This window comes from Talpa occidentalis, unplaced genomic scaffold (genome assembly GCF_014898055.3).
Source record: "Talpa occidentalis isolate TD23 unplaced genomic scaffold, MPIMG_talOcc4v2.1 talOcc4.11, whole genome shotgun sequence".
NCBI lineage: Eukaryota > Metazoa > Chordata > Mammalia > Eulipotyphla > Talpidae > Talpa > Talpa occidentalis.
In genome coordinates, this window is record NW_023601104.1 from 30,773,136 (window position 1) to 30,794,717 (window position 21,582).

At 42.3% G+C, this 21,582-nt stretch overlaps 1 pseudogene; it reads right to left on the reverse strand.

Annotated features, from left to right (window-relative positions):
* Positions 1–11,493: 11,493 nt before the first annotated feature.
* Positions 11,494–19,657, reverse strand: LOC119239576 (40S ribosomal protein S23-like; annotated as a pseudogene).
* Positions 19,658–21,582: the final 1,925 nt, after the last annotated feature.

The following is a 21,582-nucleotide window of genomic DNA, read 5'->3' on the forward strand; positions in this document are numbered from 1 at the left end:
AATGGTGAAATAAATAACAGTACATACACAAATGAGCCTTGGCAATTAGAGGCCGATGGTGAGTGAAGGACACAGAGGGATGAGCGAGGGTCCAAGGGGAGTGGAAGGCGCTGAGGCACCAAGGCCAGAGAAACAGCAGAGAGCGCCACCTGGTGGCCAGAACGGGCAGTGCGGGTACAGCAGAGAACGGGGACCGCGCTGATCCCGGCCAGGATCTGGGGGATGCACACACCCACTGTCAGTATCCAAGGGCAGGGACCGGCTTTGTTAAGTCATTTCTGGTCACTTCTAAATCATCCTGAGCAAGTTCTTAAATCCAAGTAGACCCATTTGGCCATTTTAGTGGCTTCTTGGCATTTTCATGGACAGTGCTTTTGGAGAAGACAGGGATGTTTGCCTCCATCTGAGTCTGAATTTCCAAAGTGTCCGGCTGTGGAGGGACGGCTGGGGGGTGCGGCCACCGAGAGCCCCTCTGCGGTGGGCCCCGCCCCCTCCGCTCGCACCTGCCAGGGGCGCCGGCACAGCCCCTCCCACCGCACGCTGCGCAGCGCAGCCACCTGCTCTCCGCAGAGCCGGGCTTCCCAGGGCCTGGGAGTGGACTTGGTGCCTGGTCTCTTCTGGACCCTCCCAGCGAGGAGGCGACATCTGCGCTTTGATCTGGGGATCTCCCTGAGCCCCGAGAGGAGGAGGTGAGCGAAAGGTGAGAGGAAGGGCGAGCATCTTCCTGCCGGCGTCTGACTGCGGAGGGTCTGGTTGGAGGACCCAGAGTGGGAAGGGCTGGATGTGGAAACGGAGGGCTTTTCTGGGCTCCCCATTGGACCTGGAGGATCACAGGGGTCCGGGCTCACTGCTGAGCGTAACCCCTCCGAGTTCCACCTCCATTGAGGAAAGCCGGTCTTGAGCTCCCGGCTCCTGGCGCTTTGTGGTGTATTGATGACACCTGGTGTGGGTTTCCTGGGCTCTCCTTTCCGTTCCATCGATCCATGGGCTTTTATTCTAGTGGACTTACAGTATTCTTTGAGGAACATATTGTGAAATTTGCTAGACCCTCAGGTCTAGCAGGCAGGTCTAGCGGGCACGTCCCAGACTCCCAGCGTAAGCAGCTCCACCCTGTACTGTCCAGGGCATGTGCCCTGAAGGTGAAGCCGGTTTTTAAAACCCCAGTGTTGCGCATGGAGGCACATAAAGAAGATTTAACAATGGGCGCTCAGCCCTTGCATCTCCCAGCGCATTGCTGAGGAAGAGGTTAAGTCCACCTTCGCCTTCCTCCAGCATCAGCCTAGGTTTAGGGTTGGGACAAGTTAGAATAGAAGATCCCTGTCCTTGGGCTTCCCTGGCGGCCTAGGGATTAAGGCTCAGCGCCACCACGGCCATGGCCCACTGCGATGGCCTGAATTCGATCCCTGGACAGGGAGATGACCCACATGGCGCAGATGACCACATGGCGCTGCTCCCCTCAGCAGTGTGTTTCAGTCAGTCTGCCTGTTCTGTGCCCCACTCTGTCGCTGGGGAATCCTCTTATCCCCGACACCTCTGGCCTCCACCCCAGTTCTATACAAAAATAAATAATTTTTTTTAAAAAAGAGACTCCTGTGCAGAATAATTACATTTTTAATGTCAATAACTCACTCTATTCATATAAACTAAATTCAAACTCTTGTTTTTTGGAATAAAATCTGTCACACTGCTTCTTGGGTTTAAATCCTCACATTAATTATCCAATAAACTAATTTCAGTTGAGACTTTGTGTCCAATTAACAGTTTGAAGTCAGGGAGCAAGTTGTCTCTAGCTTCACTCTCAGGAGTGTTTGGCCTCATCCCAGTCCGTTGTGCTCCCCTGTGCATTTCAGGATTGTGAGTCCTGTTTCTGTGAAAAATGTCATCGGAATTTTGATTAGGACTGTGCTGAATCTGTAGTTTGCTTTGGGGAGTCTCCACCTTTCAATAATTATAATTATTTCAATTATGAGCACAGACTATCTTTCCATTTACTTGTGTTTTCAATTTCTTTCAACAGTATTTTATAGTTTTTCATCTCCGTCATTGAATGTTTTCCCAGGACTTTTATTCTCTTTTTAAAAATTTTATTTATTTATATATACATATATACGTATATATTGCATCATTGTTCATTTAAATTTTTTTTTATTTTAATTTTTTTATTTATATAATAGCTGGGGTACAGGCCAGAGGCGCAGGAGGGTGAGAGGACTCACCAGAGACAGAGTGGGCAGCAGACCAAGCAAACATACCGAAAGCACTGCTAAGGGAGCAGCAGATGAGACAGAAGAAGTCTGCTGCGCCATGGGGGAATCTCCCTGGCCAGCCGGGAATTGAACCCGCACTGCAGTGGCTGCGGACAGCTTCACGGTGCTGTGCTGAACCCACTGTGCCACCAGAGAGGCCCTTGCATCATTGTTCATTTTTGTACAATGTTTGATTTCACCTCTCAGCTATGGTCCCTGTAAAATTCCTACCACCAAGTCACCTGCACACCGTCACCATAGTTTCTTGTGCTCTTCCTGCACATGTATTAATCACTCTCCCTCCTCCCTCCCCTGCTGAATGTCTCCAATTTATAGTTGCCTGCTAGTTTTGTCTTCCTTTTCCCCCCTGATCCCTTATTTGATTCCCCTATATTTCCCCTATAAGTGAAACCATCCATTATTTTTCTTTTTCCTTCTGACTTATTTTGCTGAGCATAATCCCTTCCAGCTCCATCCATGTTGCTGCAAATGGCATGAATTTATCTTTTTTTGATTGCTGAGTAATATTCCATTGTGTATATACACATCTTCTTGATCCAGTCATCTATTTTTGGACATTTAGGCTGTTTTCATATCTTACCTATTGTAAATAGTGCTGCAATAAATATCGGAGTGCAATAAATATCGGTTTCCTTTTGAATTAATGTTTTGTGTCCTTTGGGTAGATTCCTAGGTGTGGAATTGCTGGGTCATATAGTATCTCCATTTTTAGTTATTTGAAGAACCTCCACACAGCTCTCCATAGTGGTTGGACCAGATTGCATTCCCATCAGCAGTGTAAGAGGGTTCTTTTTTCTCTACATCCTTGCAAGCATTTTTTTTTTTAATAATATGGGGCATTCTCACTGGTGTGAGGTATCTCATTGTGGTTTTTGCATTTCCCTGATTATAAGTGATATTGAATATTTTTTCATATACCTGTGGGCCATTTGCATTTCCTCTTTGGAGAAGTGTCTTTTAGCTCTTCTGCCCATCTTTTGACGATTGTTTGCTTTGTTTTTGTTGAGTTTTGTGAGCCCATTGTGGATCTTTGAAATCAGTCCTTTATCAGTTGGGTGGAATACAAATATTTTCTCCCAATCAATAGGGTGTCTCTTTGTTTTGGTTATTGTCTCTTATGCTGTAGGAAGCTTTTTAGTTTGATGTAATCCCAGCTGTTTATCTTTTCCTTCACTTTCTTTGCTTTGGAGATGAGTCTTTAAAGATGTTTCTGAGATGTATATCATGGAGTATTTTGCCTATATTTTCTTCCACATATCTTATGGTTTCAGGTCTTATGTTCTAGTCTTTTTAAAATTTTTATTATTTTAAAAGATTTATTTATTTATGTATACAAGAGCTGGGGTACAGGCCAGAGATGCAGGGGGGTGAGAGGATTCACCACAGACAGAGTGGGGAACAGAACAGGCAGAATGAAGTACACTGCTGAGGGGAGCAGGGGGCGAGTCAGGAGAGGTCTGCTGCGCCATGTGGGTTGCTCCCTGGCTGGCTGGAGATTGAACTTGTGCTGCAGAGACTGCGGATTGCTTCATAGTGCAGTGCTTAACCCTTCGCACCACCATGGAGGCCCTCTCTTCAGATTCTGTTTCTTCTTTGAGAAATGAAGGCTCTCACTTTTGGAGATGTGGCTTTTACAGGTAGAAATTATCAAGCTTCAGGCTTGTAAGTTTCCATCACATTATATACCACAGGTAATTTTTTTACACACTAACCCTTTATTCCTTCAAAAAAGAAAAATTATATAATCTATTTTAGCATGAATGTTAAAAGAAACAAAGACAGCCACAGAGACAAAAGACTCATTTAGTCGATATTACTGTATTTACTGTCCCCATAGTGTGTTTAAGAAATACAAACAATATCAATCACAAATAGAATTATCAATTTCACAAATTAAAATAACACGATTTCATGAGAAAATGATGTAATCTTATCACTTAAAAAAAAAAAAAATTTATTATTTATTTATTTATTTATGTATATAAGCACTGGGTATAGTCAGAAGCAGAGGAGGGTGAGTGAGTGAATTCACCAGAGTGGAGAACAGAACAGGCAGACTGACAAAGTACACTGCTGAGGGGAGCAGCGGGCTTGGCAGGAGAGGTCTGCGCACCACGTGGGACCCTCGCAGGCGGCCGGGGATTGAACCGGTACTGCAGAGGCTGTGGGCAGCCTTGCAGCCCAGCGCTCAACTGCTACGCCACTGGGGAGGCCCAATCATCACTTTTAATGTGTGTGTCACCTAACATTTATTACCTCACTCTGTGCTTTTCTTGTTCCCATTATTCTTCTCCTTTACGGGACATATGTGAACAAATTAGTCTCCAAAAGCATTTGATTCTAATCTAAATCATGACTCAGCCATTTAGAAATACTAATTTGTTATCCTTAAGCTATTCACAGAAGGCATTTGCCTCTAGTCTCTGGAGTACTCAGAGGGGGAGTAGAGAACATTTATATTAACCAAGTGTTTCTTCCTTTATGTCTTTCCCATTTGATTAATGGGGAAGGATCTATTTTTTCCTAGTTGAAAAGCTGTAAATATGTTTGAAATGATTCTCTTACAAGAATATGGCTCAAGACTGGAAGATGATGTGGTGGGGGATACTTCATGATACAGCCAGAGGACACTGGTAGTTCTTCAGGTATTGGGTGGAGAATATTTACAGTTTGCTTAAAAAATCTGACTGGTCTGAATATGTAAATTCACTTAAAGTTCTTTTAATCATTTCTGATACTTACTGGGTTCTGGCTGTGAGGGGCTGTTACAGGGCAGGGAGAGGGGCACCCCAGACTCCCCAAACCTGCCTGCTCTAAATAGGTTCTGCCATCTGCTGCATCAAGACAAAACATATAAGACCTTTAATGGAAAGGAAGTTCAATACAATTAGTGTGCAATACAGACAAGACAAAGAATATAGTTTCCAAATCTAGCACCCAAACTTACCCATCCCCTCATGGGTAAAAGTCCAGCCAAACAGGATTGGCCCAAAGCAAGGCCCGAAAGCCTGCCCCAAGTGTAAAGTAACTTCTGGTGGACAACCATAAATAAGGGTCAGAAACAGTCAGACAGGGGCCTCCCCGGTGGCGCAGCGGTTGAGCGCTGGGTTGCAAAGCTGCCCGCGGCCTCTGCTGCGAGGTTCGACCCCCCGCTGCTCCCCGGCCACCGGAGGAGGGTCCCACATGGCGCGCAGACCTCTCCTGCGCCCCTGCTCCCTCAGCAGTGTACTTCGGTCCTTCTGCCTGCTCTGCTCCCCGCTCTGGCTCTGGTGAATTCTCTCACCCTCCCGCGCTTCTGACTGTACCCAGTGCTTGTATAAATAAATAAATAAATAAATCTTAAAATAAATAAATAAATAAATAAATAAATTTATAAAAAAAAAAAAAAAGAAAAAAACAGTCAGACAAGTCTGGGAGGAAAAGAGCAAAATCAAAACCAAGATAAAAGCTGCCATTGTCACCTCCCCACAGGTCTCACCCACATCTGTGTCACCCAGTCCAGGATGGAGAGGCAAGTGCAGCTTCTTCACGTGTCTCTCTGCTCCATGTGCCTCCTCCAGGTCTCCTTCTGGCTCTCCATCCTGCTTCCTTCCTCCTTCAGTCTCCTCTCCAGCTTCTTCTCCCTGTTCAGCTCCACCCTCCTCTTGGTGGTCCCCTAGAACCTCCCCTTTTCTCGGGGACCACCCTGTTACACTGCCAATGTGAGTTTGGTTGTGTTTTGGAACATCCTACCTAAACTCTTACTGGCTAATTCACAGGTGTTTTACACACACACACACACACACACACACACACACCCCACTATATTTGAATTTCAGACCAACAAGGTCAGACTGAATCTACACAGTGCAGTGTGATAAAGTGAAATCTTATAGGATTGTTATGATCTTAATAAAAACATATTTTTCCTAAGAAGAAAAGCTTTATGTACCTTTAGATGGAGCCATGTCTGCTTTTGCATGAAACACCCCTGTAATTCAATAGTCTGGCACATTTTCTATTTTAGGCCAATAGAGACCCTGATCCTAGAGTTGATGAAATTCAGGTTGGACAAGATGCTCAGGTAAATGAGACTTAATATATGATAGCTTTTATTGTGACATAAAATGAAAAAAGAATCCATGTCAATAAAAAAACATAATGTTGTAATCGCATCTGAAGATAATCTTATTTATGGGTCATTATTAAATCATAAGACCCATGCAAGTACAATTTTCCCATTTTTATCTGACAAGAAAATATTTTTTAAAGATTTCTTTATGCATACAAGAACTGGGGTACAGGCCAGAGGTGCAGGGGGTGAGAGGATTCACCAGTAACAGAGTGGGGAGCAGAACAGGCAGACTGACTGAAATACACTGCTGAGGGGAGCAGCAGGTGAGACAGGAGACATCTGCTGTGCCATGTAGGTAGCTCCCTGGCTGGCCGACTGGGCATCAAACTCGTGCTGCAGTGGCTGCCGATAGCTTCACAGTGCTGTGTTTAACCCCTTGCGCCACCAGAAAGGCCCTGGCAATAAAATATTTTATCCTGGGCCTCCCTGGTGGTACAAGGGTTAAAGTCTCAGCGCTATCAAGCTGTTGCCAGCCACTGTGGCTTGAGTTTGATCCCCGGCCAGGATGCTAATCCACATGGCACAGCAGACCTCCCCTGTCTCGCCCACTGCTCCCCTCAGCAGTGTATTTCAGTCGATCTGCCTGTTCTGCTTCCCACTCTGTCGCTGGTGAATCCTCTCACCCCCCATACCTCTGGCCTATACCTGAGTTCTTGTATGCATAAATAAATAAAATAAATCTTTTAAAAAAGAAAAAATATTTTATCCCAAAATTGAAACACGGAATAAAATAAATTGCATATAACTAGTGAGTCCCATCTAGATAAGTTACCTTTTTCCAATTATGGAACATTTATAAAACAGAGGGAAAAATTAGATGTTATTTTTCTAAAAAGACACAGTAGGTCTGTTTGCAGAAGATGAAGAAAGAATATTTCAGTGATAAAAGGTGTTTTCTTATGTAATAGATGACCAGTTATTTATAATACTGGGAAGTTATTCCACCTTTCCTTGGGTGGAACTCTAGGTAGGATTGTTCTTTTGTCAGCTGCTCTATATTGACACTCAAATCACATGTTGCACTTCAGTGGCTTTTTAAATTCCAGTATAGTGTCACTATGGGTTATGAAGTAATCAAGTATATGAATTAAGTGAGGAAATTCAAAACATGAAAGTGGAAAACATGAAATTGGTAATAAAGGTGGAATCGGGTATCATATTTCTGTCTCTCTAGTGACATATGTCAGTAAAATAAGTGAGCCTTGATGATGGGTCACCCACCATTGAAAACTGCAGGGTTTTTTTTCATTCACTCTTACAATGGACTGTTCTTTCTGAAACTGGACTTGTGGTCGGACTTTGCTAACAGGAAAGCAAGAGCACATATTACTGTTTTGCATGAATTGACTTCATGTCTTCAGAATGCTGTGCTGCCTTTGCCTGGCTGGAGAGAGAAAAGCAAAGGAACCAATTGTTTGCTGAGAGCTGTCTGCAGACTCTCACCCTTGCTTCACTGTCCCTTGCAAAAGGCAAACCTATTGTGTCATGTAATTACTTAAAGCCTTAAAGCCCTTCATTGGTTCCCACAGTCCTCAGGGTAAAGTCCAAGCCTCTAAACATAAGTTTATGAAACTCTTGTTATCCGCCACTTGCTTTCTTAGGCCTTTAGCATCTCTTTTACATGCTCACTCTTCTCTCATCCAGTTCACCTGATTCTTTTTCAAGGGCAAGTTCTCAGGTTAGTTTGTATGTAGCCCTGCCTGACCGCCCCCCACAACCCCCGACAAGGTGTATCGGGTGTCCCTTACAGGAAAGACAATGGCAGCTCAAGCTTCCCGTCACAGTCCTTGGGGCCACCTGCTGAAGTTGCCGTGTACCTGACTTCCCCCCAGGACACTGAGCTGTCAACTCAGCTTTATCCTCAGCTTCTAGCAGATAATGGGCCCTCAGCAGGTCGCCCATGAATGAATCGTGCATAGCTCTAAAGTGGAGGGGACGCTCTCCCGTGAATAAATAAGTAAACCGAGGCTCAGAATTTGGAGGGAAAAGCCATGGCCGCCACCTGGGCCTGCCTGGCCCTAACGCCCTTCTCTTTTGGCTGAGTCAATAATCTCAGGGGTCTTGCCTGTCAGCTCCTCTCTCTCCTTTCCTCCCTAAATGTAGAGAGAAAGCGCAGATCTGGCTGAGCTCTGCCTTCTGAAGGGGAAAGTGCCTGCGCAGCCCTCCCAAGCGCTCTCAAATGTCAGGGGCCTTGTTGATTACTGGGGTGACACCAGGTTGCAGGCATTCCCAACTCCGTTCCTGCTTTCCTTTTATTTATTTATTTATTTATTTATCTATCTATCTATTTATTTATGTATTTATTTATTTGCCCCGGCAGTCTTTCTTTACTAACAGCTTTGAACAGGCAACGAGTAATGACGTTTATTTTGAGCGCAAAATGAAACCGCAGAGGAAGGAGAAGCGCCTGGGGGGCAAAGGAAGGAAGGCAGGGGCGGACGGCGCCACCTTGTGGACTGACGTGGTAACAGGCGAGATTCAGGGCCCGAAAAACCAGCGGGCATGGAAGCAGATGGAAGAAGGAGAGGCTCAACGGGCAAAGGAAGGAACGCCTAAACCAAGTGCGCCGCCTTGTGGACTGGAGGGATAATGTGAGGAAATCACATCACCACTAGGATATTACTACAGACAGCTAAATGATGCAAATGAATAAAAACTACTAAAGATATAAAATTACCCCTATCCCAAATAACTTTAGTCAATGTGAATTTTAATTAATTAGTTAATTAATTTAAAAAGATTTATTTGTTTATGCATATAAGAACTGGGGTACAGGCCAGAGGTGTGGGGGGTGAGAGGATTCACCAGAGTGGGGGGCAGAACAGGCAGACTGGCTGAAATACACTGCTGAGGGTAGCAGCGGGCAAGTCAGGAGGTCACCTGTGAATGTGGGTCTGCTGTGCCATGTGGGTCATCTCTCTGGCCAGGGACCGAATTCCTGCTGCAGAGGCTGCAGATAGCTTCATAGTGCTGTGTCTTAATGCCTTGCACCACCAGGGAGGTCCCCCCAATGTGAATTTTTAATGGAAAGCTACTTTATAAATATATCTTAACATTTGATAGTTACTGAAAATAACCTAGAAGATTTTATCAAATTATTATAAACTGCTACCAAAATCTTAAAATAACAGTGACATAAAACATTTTACTAGTTCCCTTTATAAGTAAAGTTGTAAAACTTCAAATAAAATGTTCACAAATCATGTGCACTTGTGTATAAAATCTTTGAGTCTTCACAACAGAGTTAATTCTAGAAATATAAACAGTATTACTTTTAAGAAATCCACAGATTAAAAAAATGACACTAGGGCCTCCCCGGTGGCACAGCGCTTGAGCGCTGGGTTGCGAAGCTGCTCACAGCCTCTGCAGTGCCGGTTCGATCCCCGGCTGCTCTCCGGCCACAGGAGGAGGGTCCCACATGGCGCGCAAACCTCTCCTGCCGCCCGCTGCTCCCTTCAGCAGTGTACTTCGGTCCTTCTGCCTGCTCTGCTCCCCGCTCTGGCTCTGGTGAATTCTCTCACCCTCCCGCGCTTCTGACTGTACCCAGTGCTTGTATAAATAAATAAATAAATCTTAAAAAAAAATGACACTAGATCTATTGAAAAGCATTTGCTATGTCAACATTAAATAGCTGATAATTTTTTTTAATTTACTATGATCAAAGCTTTTAGAAAAGCAAGATTAGGAGGCTAAAGACTATCTTGATTCAAGAACCAAGCCAGTTAATTATTTTTTTTTAAAGGGAGATAAATTTTTTTTTTAAGATTTATTTTTACTTATTTATGCAAGCACTGGGTACAGTCAGAAGCGCGGGAGGGTGAGAGAATTCACCAGAGCCAGAGCAGGGAGCAGAGCAGGCAGAAGGACCGAAGCACACTGCTGAGGGGAGCAGCGGGCGGCAGAAGAGGTCTGCGCGCCATGTGGGACCCTCCTCTGGTGGCCGGGGAGCAGCCGGGGATCGAACCGGCGCTGCAGAGGCTGTGGGCAGCTTCGCAGCCAGCGCTCAACCGCTGTGCCACCGGGGAGGCCCCCAAGCCAGTTAATTATTAAACCCTGGAGGCACTCAACTTAAAGGGGGAAAGGACAATGAGTTCTCTATCCCAGAGAGCTCTGGAAGTTCTGGACAATTTAACTAGAATTAAATAACCTTTTAGTCTTTTCTGAAGTTGATACAATAAAATGTTTTGTGTATGTATTCCTCATAAGAGGTAATTTTCTTTTCAATATTCACTATTTTCCACTACTACTTACTGTCATCTTTTTCCTGTAAATCTGTACTAGTTGTTAACCCATTTCTAAGTGTTTATGGAAGTTTAAGTATTTTAAGTGTCAGTGAAAGTAAAATTTTCTAGTAAATCCTTCCAAATTTTGGAAGATAAATTATAGAATATACTTCTGCATTCCGTTCTTGGCAAAATTCATTCTGGAGTCAACTACTTACAGCAATAGTGGCTTTGCTTAAAATTTATGAAATAAAATTGCACATTATTATAGCAATATTTTCATGTATGCATTTTAAACCTACAAAAGTATGAGAAAAGACACTGATTCAATTACTCTGAATTATTCAGATAGTATCACTTGTTTATCATGACCATGATGGTTTTCGTTTTACATAATCAGGTCAATTTGCTCAGATTAGAAGGTCAGCTTTTATTCACAAGGAAGGAATCTGAATAATATTATTATGTGAAAGTGTCATGGGAAAACATTCTATTTTAAAATATTATGAATTTGGGGAAACATGGTCAATTTTAAAAGTTGTTCAAAGGATTCTAATGAAAAAGCAACCCAGTTGATTCACATTATTTTTATATTATTACTAATAATAGTTAACATTTATTGAAGGCCACCTTATATTCAGCATGGAATATCTACCATGTCTGCATGATCTCATTTATTCCTAACAGACACCCTTTTATCCTCAGTTTACAAAAATCTAAACACAGCTAAACAAGTGGCAGAAATAAGCTCTTGATAGACAGTAGATATGTCTACACATAACACTGTGTTACGCCTGAAGCTTATTAAGCAATGTTAGTATTGACCTGACTTAAACTGAGTTTGGGTTCTACAACCAAGCAGTGTATAATCTCTGCCAAATCTCGTTTTTGAAATTTTATTTTACTTTTCATTCTGCCATGTGAAAATTGATGCTCCCGTGCTTTCACCATCCAAACTTATGATCTTGGTCTTTCCTTCTTGCCTTTGTGAAGGGCCAAAAGAGAGACGTTGGCCGCTTTGACAACCTTAAATCAGCCTCCAGGAATGTCACCAGCAGCATGACTTTTGCGGCCAAATCCAGCAACCAGAACTTCATCCTTGTCCTCAACAGAGTTCAAACCACCATCACTGGCTACAAAGGACGGGCTTTTTTTCCCCAATTCTTGATCAGCTGGACTCTGACACCTTTCCGGGGGGCAGAATCCGGCTGTTTGGCTTCCACTTCCACTTTTCCCAGGACAATTCCCTTTGCATGGGAAGCGCCTCCAAAAGCATTGGCTGTGCGGCCAGTGCCTAAGTGGGCTTTCTCGCACTGTTCATCCTGCCGCTGCTCATCTCCTCCGTGGCTTCTGAGCTCCCTGGCAGTGGGAAGACGGCGACAACCTGGCAAATCTCTATCACCATGTCCTCTTCTTCCACAGCAGTGTGTTGGAGAGATCAGATCCACAGTCCAATCAGTATCTTAGACGAGAAAACATTTGAAAGCATGGTAAAGTATTGAATCAACTTAAATAATCATTTTGACACTTGCTTTATTTTCAATATTGCTTGCTATTTAAGTATTTGAAATGGTAGCAAAGTGAAATACTAGCCAAGTAACTTTACCTTTGACAGAAAGAAAAATAAGTGGTACTTAATTGTCTTGAGAAAGTAGACAAAATATACTATTTACTTTATAATTAAAACATACATGATCCAGAATAAGTATCTGTGAGTTGTTTTTCTTTTTAATCTCATTGGGAAAAAAGAACTGGAATAATATTGAAAAAATGAGAACAAAGAAACAATCTGACCACCACCTGGTATTAAAGTGGTAGAAGTTGGGCCTCCCCGGTGGCGCAGCGGTTGAGCGCTGGGTTGCGAAGCTGCCCGCAGCCTCTGTGGCGCTGGTTCGATCCCCGGCTGCTCCCCGGCCACCGGAGGAGGGTCCCACATGGCGCGCAGACCTCTCCTGCCGCCCGCTGCTCCCCTCAGCAGTGTACTTCGGTCCTTCTGCCTGCTCTGCTCCCCGCTCTGGCTCTGGTGAATTCTCTCACCCTCCCGTGCTTCTGACTGTACCCAGTGCATGTATAAATAAATAAATAAATCTTTAAAAAAAAAAAAAAGAATAATGATCTCTTAAAAAATCAGTGCTAAAAAAAAGAATGCTTTGTAATAAAGGATTGACTGAACACCTTAATAATAACTGAGCTCACAATTGAGGTCTCCATGTGAAATACCTAATGACTATAACAGCTAATGCAACTTGAGCTCAGAACTGAGTTCTACATGAGCAGCATCGTCAAAACTGTAAGAGATTGACGTTAATTGAGATCACCGAGTTCTCTATGAGCACCGTGAGTAATAACTACGACAGAGCTGAAGCTAATTGACATGCCACAGAGTTCTCCATGAAGCTGGCCCTGGGCCCGGATGGGGTTTCCCTGGGCAAACAGGAGGCCCCCACACGGGCCCTAGTGGCGGGAATCCCTCAGTCTGGCGCCCTCTCCTGGTCCTTCTGGGTTCGGCATTCTTCGCGGTCAGCCCCTCCTTCAGACTGCTGGGGGCTGCTTGGCTGTTCTCAGTGGCCCCACCTGTGAGCACCTCTAGCCTGGTGACTTCCCTCTGACCTGCTGCTTGCGCTGTCTTGAGTCATGGAATGCATCACCATGGATCATTCTCACATCGCTGAGGTGGGATCTTAGTGTGGTTAATCTGCATTCTCTTATAATAAGTGACTTTGAACATTTTTTTTTTTCATGTCTACATGGCATCTGAATGACCTCTTTGAGAAGTGTCTACTGAGGTCCTCTGTCCATATTTTATATGGGTCATTTGTTCCTTTGCTCTTGGACCCTGTAAGTGCTTTGAAAATTTTGGAGACTAACCCTTGGTCAGATATATAGTATGCAAATCCTTTTTCCCATTCTGTAGGTTGCCTTTTTGTGTTTCTGATGGCTTCTTTTGTGGTATGAAGCCTTTTAAGTTCAGATAGTCCTCCTTGTTTACTTTTGCTTTTGTTTCCCTTGCTGCTGGGTTGTATTCCCAAATATACCTTCATAGTAAGTGTCCTGTAGTAGGTCCCCTATATTGTATTTTTAAAGAATGTTGATTTATTTTTCATATCCTTTATTTTTTTTACACATATAGGAACTGGGGTGTAGGCCAGAGGTGTGGGGAGAGGATTCACCAGAGACAGAGTGGGGAGAAGAACAGGCAGATCTATTAAAATACACTGCTAAGGGGAGCAGTGGGGGAGATAGGAGAGGTCTGCTGTACTCTACATGGGTTAGCTCCCTGGCTGGGGATTGAACTCAGGCCACAGCGATGACAGTGCTGAGACTTAACTCCTAGACCACCTGTAAGGCCGAGATCCCCTGTATTTTCATTCAAGTACTTTGTGTTTATTTTCCTGTATCTAAATATTTAATCCATTTTGAGTTATTTTCATATATGTTGTTATTCATTTATTCATTTTTGACATTATTTTATTTAAATATTTTATTTAGGGCCTCCCCAGTGGCGCAGCGGTTGAGCGCTGGGTTGCGAAGCTGCCGCGACCTCTGCGGCGCCGGTTCGATTCCCGGCTGCTCCCCGGCCACCTGAGGAGGGTCCCACATGGTGCGCAGACCTCTCCTGCCGCCCGCTGCTCCCCTCAGCAGTGTTCTTTGGTCCTTCTGCCTGCTCTGCTCCCCGCTCTGGCTCTGGTGAATTCTCTCACCCTCCCGCGCTTCTGACTGTACCCAGTGCATGTATAAACCAAAAAACAAAAACAAACAAACAAATAAATAAATAAATAAGACATGCCTCTAGAAAATTAAAAAAAAAAATAAATATTTTATTTAAAATATTATTTTATTTAAATTAATTCTGCTTGCAAATGGGACAGATTTTTTTGTTATTTTTTTAAGATTTAATTATTTATGCATACAAGAGTTGAGGTACAGGCCAGAGATGCAGGGCATGAGAGGATTCACCAGAGACAGAATGGGGAACAGAACAGGCAGACTGACTGAAATACACTGCTGAGGGGAGCAGCAGGCTAGACAGGAGAGGTCTGCTGTGCCATGTGGGTAGCTCCCTGGCCAGCAGGGATCGAACTACTGCAGAGGCTGCAGATAGCTTCACAGTGCTGTGCTTAACCCCTTGTGCCACCAGAGAGGCCCGGGACAGAGATTTTTAAAATTGATATCATTAGTAGTTTAATGTAATTTGTCAATATCAATTTAATTTAATCAGTTAATAATTTAATTATTTTACAACTTAGTATAAGATTTCCTTCCCACTTTGGTGTTTTTACTTTGTGTGACATTTTAAATTTGTTTTTATTTCTCACATAATTCGCCAATAGTTAACGTTCTTCTTTTCATTTTTCGAAATACTTTATCTTTTGTAATAGAGATCTTTTGAAAAAAAGTATTTTTTAGGATTCCCACAGCCAATAAATAATCTTGTTATTACAGTAATAGCAAATGTTCCAAATATCTTAATATTATCCTTTTAATATTAAAGAGAATCAAGAAAAAGTACAATGTTAGTATATACAAATGTAAAATAAACAATTTCACATTTTATGTTTTATTCCCTTCTGCATTTTCACATAACTTTTAAAAATAGCATAAATACACACCTACACACTAACCTCTAAATGCGTTCAATACAAGAAGTTTTCACATAAATATAAACATAAAAATAATTTAGGGAGTAAGTATAAACCAAAACATCAAAACCTTATTAAAGGTTTTGGTCAGCTCAATGAGAATTTTTAAAGGAAAAGGTAACTTATAAATAGGTCCAAACTTTTAAAAATGACCGAAAATAACCTAGCTCATTTTATGAAATTATCACAAACTGCTACCAAAACACAAAAACAAACCTTTTACTTAGTTCCCTTTTCAAGTTGTAAAACTTGAAACAAAATGTTCACAAACATGTGTATTGATGTTTAAAGTCTTTGAGTCTTCACAACAGAATAGAGTTAATTTAGAAATATAGTAGTATTAATGCTAATAAATCCACTGACAGAAAATGATACCAGAGCTGTTGAAAAGCATTTGCTCATCTCAATAGGTACAGGGTAGGCCTTAGCCAAGGGGGAGGTTCCAGGTTCTCTGCCCCACCCAAAGGAGAGTGGAGCTAAAGAGAAGAGAAGAAGCTGCAGAAGGGACTGAGGAAGGAAGGAAGCAGGATGGAAAACCAGAAGGAGACCTGGAGGAGGCGCGTGGAGCCTAGAGTCACGTGAAGAAACTGTGCTTGCCTTTTGGTCGTGGACTGGGTGACACAGATGTAGGTGAGACCCGTGGGGAGGTGACAATGGCAGCTTTTATCTTGATTTTGATTTTGCTCTTTTCCTCCCAGACTTGTCTGGTGGTTTCTGATCCTTTTCTGTGGGTCCCCACTGGAAGGTGCTTTAGACTTGTGGCAGGCTTTGGGGCCTTGCACTGGGCCAATCCTGTTTGGGTGGACTTTTACCCACGAGGGGACGGCTAACTTTGGGTGCTTGATTTAGAAACAATATTCTTTGCCTTTCCTGTATTGTTTACTAATTGTATTAAAGTTTCTTCCCATTAAAGTCTCATGTGTTTTGTGTTGATGTGGCAGATGGCAGAACCTATTTAGAGCAGGCAGGTTTGTGGGGTCTGGGGTGTCCCTCTCCCGCCCTGTAACAGATCTAGAAGACTTGGAGGCGGCACATGAAGCAGAGAGACAGGTGAAGAAGCTGTGCTTGCTTTTTGGCCCTGGATTTTTCCCGGCATTTTTGGGGACATGGAAGGAGACACTTGAAGCAGAAGTGGGCATGAGACTGATGGGTAGGTTGACAATGGCAGCTTTTGTCTTGATTTTGATTTTGCATTTTTCCTTCCAGACTTGCCCGGCCCATTCTGTCCCTTTCCTATTGGTCCCCACCAGAAGCTGCCTTAGATTTGTGGCAACCTTTTGAATCTCAGTGCCTCTGCTTTGGGCCTACCCTGTTTGACTGGGCATTTAGCCACAAAGGGATGGGTAACTTTGGGCATTTCATGGGAAACTATTTTATCAATTCTTGCCCTTCTCTCCTCTCTATTGCACACTAATTGTATGAAAGTTATTTTACATTGAAGGCCTTATACATTAGAGTATGTTTTGCCTTAATGCAGTGGATGGCAGAACCCATTTAGAATGGATAGTTTTGCGAATTCTGGGGTGCTCCTCCTTCTTCCCTGCAACGGCGTGAACTTTTTTTTTATGCTTCAATTATATATAGTCACTTTTCAAATGGTCTGTCCTCTTTATAAAAATTTAATCTCAGATCTATGTATTTTACTCTTTATCATGATCTCTTCCCAGTCCACTTCCTCTGGGGCTCTGGGGTCAACAGTCTCTCAGTCCCATACAATTTCTCAATGAATTCTTTCATTCACGTCCACCACTAGTGGACTGTCATACTTTCCCTCGAGGCCCACACTCCCTTCTTTATTCGGTTAAAATAAGCTGAACAAATGAAATTCAACTTTATCAAGTAACCAGCACTGAGGAAAACAAAAAGGATTAATACATTGGCTGTTGAGTTTAGTGACTGAGGCAGATACATTCACAAGTGACTTTAGCATAAGTTGATAAAAGCTATGTATTTCTCTATCTAAAGTGCAGGATTGTGATAGGTAGTTAAAACAAATATATCCTTTTTTGCTCCTAATAACATTATTTCACTTCTCTACTCTTTCCAAAACCCCTGTCCATCCCCATCATACATACAAAAGCATTATCTTATTATCTGTAATATGGACCTCAATTTTACAGATGTAAAAACAGGGGAAGGGGCAGTGAATGTGTCTTATAATAAACATCTGATATTTGAGATTTCATCTTGGGCAATGTTTTCTATATTATATATTCCTTATCTACTTGTTCATCACAGTTCATCATGTGTCCCTGTCCACCAAAGGTTCTAGCTCTCTTTAATTCCTAACCTCAAGGCTGGTAACGTAGTCATTTAAATCTGCAATATAATTCTCAGGAATCACAATTTGAACTCAAACAAAAAAAAAAAAATAGAGCAGTAGAAACTTTTGAAAAATTAAGGGAAACGATACATTGGCTTGATATATCATCCCTGTTTGTGGAACAGAATTTTATGGATATAGAAATAATAAAAAGAATAATAATATAAAACACAAGATAATTTTAGGACATATTTACCATTGTTAATAATGTTTTATTGGAAATTGATTGGATCAACAAGTATTTGTTGAGTACCTATAGGTCCCAGGTATTGTTTTGGTGATGGGAATGTGTCAGTGAACAAACTAGGCAAAAAGGGCCTTCCTGGCGGCGCAACAGGCTAAGTCTTAGCACTATGAATCTATCCGCAGCCACCGCAGCACGAGTTCAATACCCTGCCAGGCAGCTACCCACATGACACAGCAGACCTCTCCTGACTCACCCGCTGCTCCCCTCAGCAGTGATTTCAGTCTGCCTGTTCTGCTCCCCACTCTGTCTCTGGTGAATCCTCTCACCCCCACACCCCTAGCCTACCCTCAAGCTCTTGTATGTGTAAATAAAATAAATCTTAAAAAAAAACCAAACTAGATGAAAATTCTGATATTTATCAAACTGCTTATTGTTAGGATGGATATCTGGTCCAAGTAGATATGATAATGTTTTTAAAGGGCTCAGATTTTGGTGCTAAAGGTTTATTGTGTATCTAGGGTAAATGGTATCAATTTTTCATAAATAAATATTGAAGAGTAACTTAGAGTAGAAAACTAAGCTGAATAGAGATTGAAAGGAAAACAAAGTATTACAAAACCAGACAAGACTGAAGAACAAGAACATTTTCAAGTCGTTTTTATTTTTTTTAAATTATGTATTTTTTTTAAAGATTTATTTGTTTTTATTTATTTATACAAGCACTGGGTACAGTCCGAAGCGCGGGAGGGTGAGAGAATTCACCAGAGCCAGAGCGGGGAGCAGAGCAGGCAGAAGGACCGAAGTACACTGCTGAGGGGAGCAGCGGGTGGCAGGAGAGATCTGCGCGCCATGTGGGACCCTCCTCCTGTGGCCGGGGAGCAGCGGGGGATCGAACTGGCGCCGCAGAGGCTGCAGGCAGCTTCGCAACCCAGCGCTCAACCGCTGCGCCACCAGGGAGGCCCGTCGTTTTTATGAGTGAAAATGTACATGAGTGAAATGTACATGAGTGAAAATATAGGGGACCCACTGCAGGACCTCTACACAAAGAGCATTCGGAAATATAAACCAGCAGCAAGGGAAACAGAAGCAAAAGTAAACAAAGGGGATAGCTGAACTTAAAAGCCTGCATACCACAGAAGAAGTCATCAGAGGGGCCTCTCTGGTGGTGCAAGGGGTTAAGTCTCAGCACTATGAAGCAATCTGCAGCCACAAGTTTGATCCCTGGCTAGGGAGCTAACCCACACGGCACAGCAGACCTCTCCTGTCTTGCCTGCTGCTCTCCCCTTAGCAGTGTATTCCAGTGGGCTGTGTGTTCTGCTCCCCACTCTGTCTCTGGTGAATCCTCCCACCCCCTGCACCTCTAGTCTGCATAAATAAATAAATATTGAAAAAAAATAAGTCATCAGAAACAAAAAGGCAACCTACAGAATGGGGAAAAAGGATTTGCATACCATACATCTGACAAAGGGTTAGTCTCCAAAATTTACAAAGCATTTACATGATCCTAGAGCAAATAAACAAATGACCCATATCAAATATGGACAAAGGACCTCAATAGACATTTCTCAAAGAGGACATTCAGATGGCATGTAAACGAGGAAATATGTTCAACGTCACTTATTATAAGAGAAAAGCATATTAACCACACTGAGATCCCACCTAGCGATGAGAGAATGATCCGTGATGACGCATTCCATGACTCATGACAGAGCAAGCAGCAGGCCAGAGCAAAAATTTTTACGCAGCTGGAGGTGCTCACAGGTGGGGCCCCTGAAAGCGGCCAAGCAGCCCCAACAGTCTGAAGGTGGGGCTTGACCACGATACATGCTGAAGCCAGAAAGACCAGCAGAGGGCGCCCGAGCGAGTGAATCCCGTCACTGGGCCCCTTGCTGGGGCTTTCCATTGGACCAGGCTAGGCCTCAAGCCGGCCCAGGGCAGGGTTCATGTAAAACCCTGTTGCATCTCAATTAGCTTCATATCTGTTACAGTTATTGCTCATGGTGCTATGTAGAACTCAATGATCTCAATTAAGGTCAGCTCTGTTATAGTTAACACCAATGGTGCTATGAGAACTCAATTGTGAGCCCAAGTACCACCAGCTATATTATAGTTACTACCAATTTTGCTATATAGAACTCAATTGTGATCTCAATTAGCATTGCACTGTTACAGTTACTACTATTTGTGCTGTGTAGAACTCAATTGTGAGGTCATGTACGATCACTATGTTATAGTTATTACCAATGGTGTTCTTGGAATTCAATTGTGAGCAAACTAACATCAGTTCTGTTAAGTTTTTACTAACTGTGCTATATAGAAATCATTGTGAGCTTAAGTACCATCAACTCTGTTATAGTTACTACCAAAGGTGCTAATGTAGAACTCGTGATCTCAATTAACGTGAACTCTGTTATACTTACTACTTATTGTGCTATTAGAACTCATTGTGAGATGCAATACCATCAGCTCTGTTATAGTTATTAACAATAATGCTATAAAGAACTCAACTGTGAGTTCCAGTACAGTCAGGTCTGTTACAGTTTTTACTATGGAGCTCCGTAGAATTCAATTATAAGCACAAGTACTGCTAGCCTGAAATAGTTGTTACTATTTGTGTTACTATTTGTTACCACTGGTGCTCAGTAGAACTCAGTTGTGAGCTCTTTATCATCAATTCTGTTATAGTTATTACCAATTGTATAGTGAGCTATTACAATTTTTAAAATTGTGCTATGTAGCTGATTGTTAGCTTAAGTACCATGATTTCTGTTATAGTTATTACTAAAGGTACTATGTAGAACTCAATTGTGAGTTCAAATATTGCTCTGTTATAGCTATTACCAATTGTGTTATTAGCACTAATTATGAGTTTAAGTACATCAGCTCTGTTACAGTTATTACCAATGGTGCTATGTAGAACTCAATTGTGAGCACAAATAGTGTCAGACTATTATAGTTATTACCAATGATGCTCATGTAGAACTCAGTTGTGAGCTCCTTTTAATGTAAATTCTGTTATTGTTATTACCACTTGAGCTATGTAGAAATCAATTGTGATGTCAAGTACATCACTCTGTTATAGTTATTACCAATGGTGCTCATTGAATTCAATGGCGAGCTAACTAACATCAACTCTGTTTTACTAATTGTGCTATCTAGAACTCATTGTGAGTTCAAGTACTATCAGCTCTGTTATAATTATTGCCAATGATGCAAGGTTTGAGTTCAATTTTGAACTAATTTTGAGTTCAATTATAGAACCAATTTTGAGTTCAAGTATAGTCAGCCTTGTTATAGTTATTACCAATGGTGCTATGTAGAACTCAATTGTAAGTTCAAGTACCATCAGCTCCGTTATAGTTATTACCAATGGTGCTCTTGTAGAACTCAACCACAAGCTCTTTAACAGAAACTTTGTTCTAGTTATTATCATTTGTGCTATGTAGAACTCAATTGTGAGCTCAAGTACATCAGCCTGTTATAGTTATTATCAATTGTGCTCTTGGAATTTATTTGTGAGCTAACTAACATCAACTCTGTCATAAGTTTTTAAAATTGTGCTATGTAGCTGATATTAGCTTAAGTACCATCATTTCTGTTATAGTTATTACCTAAGGTGCTATGTAGAACTCAACTGTGAGTTCAAGTACTATTGCTCTGTTATAGCTATTATCAATTGTGTTATTAGAGCTAACTGTGAGCTTAAGTACCATCAGCTCTGTTATAGTGGTGCTATGTAAATCTCAATTGTGCTAATGGTGCTATGTAAATCTCAATTGTGAGCTCAAGTACTATCAGCTCTGTATAGTTATTAAAATTTGTGCCATA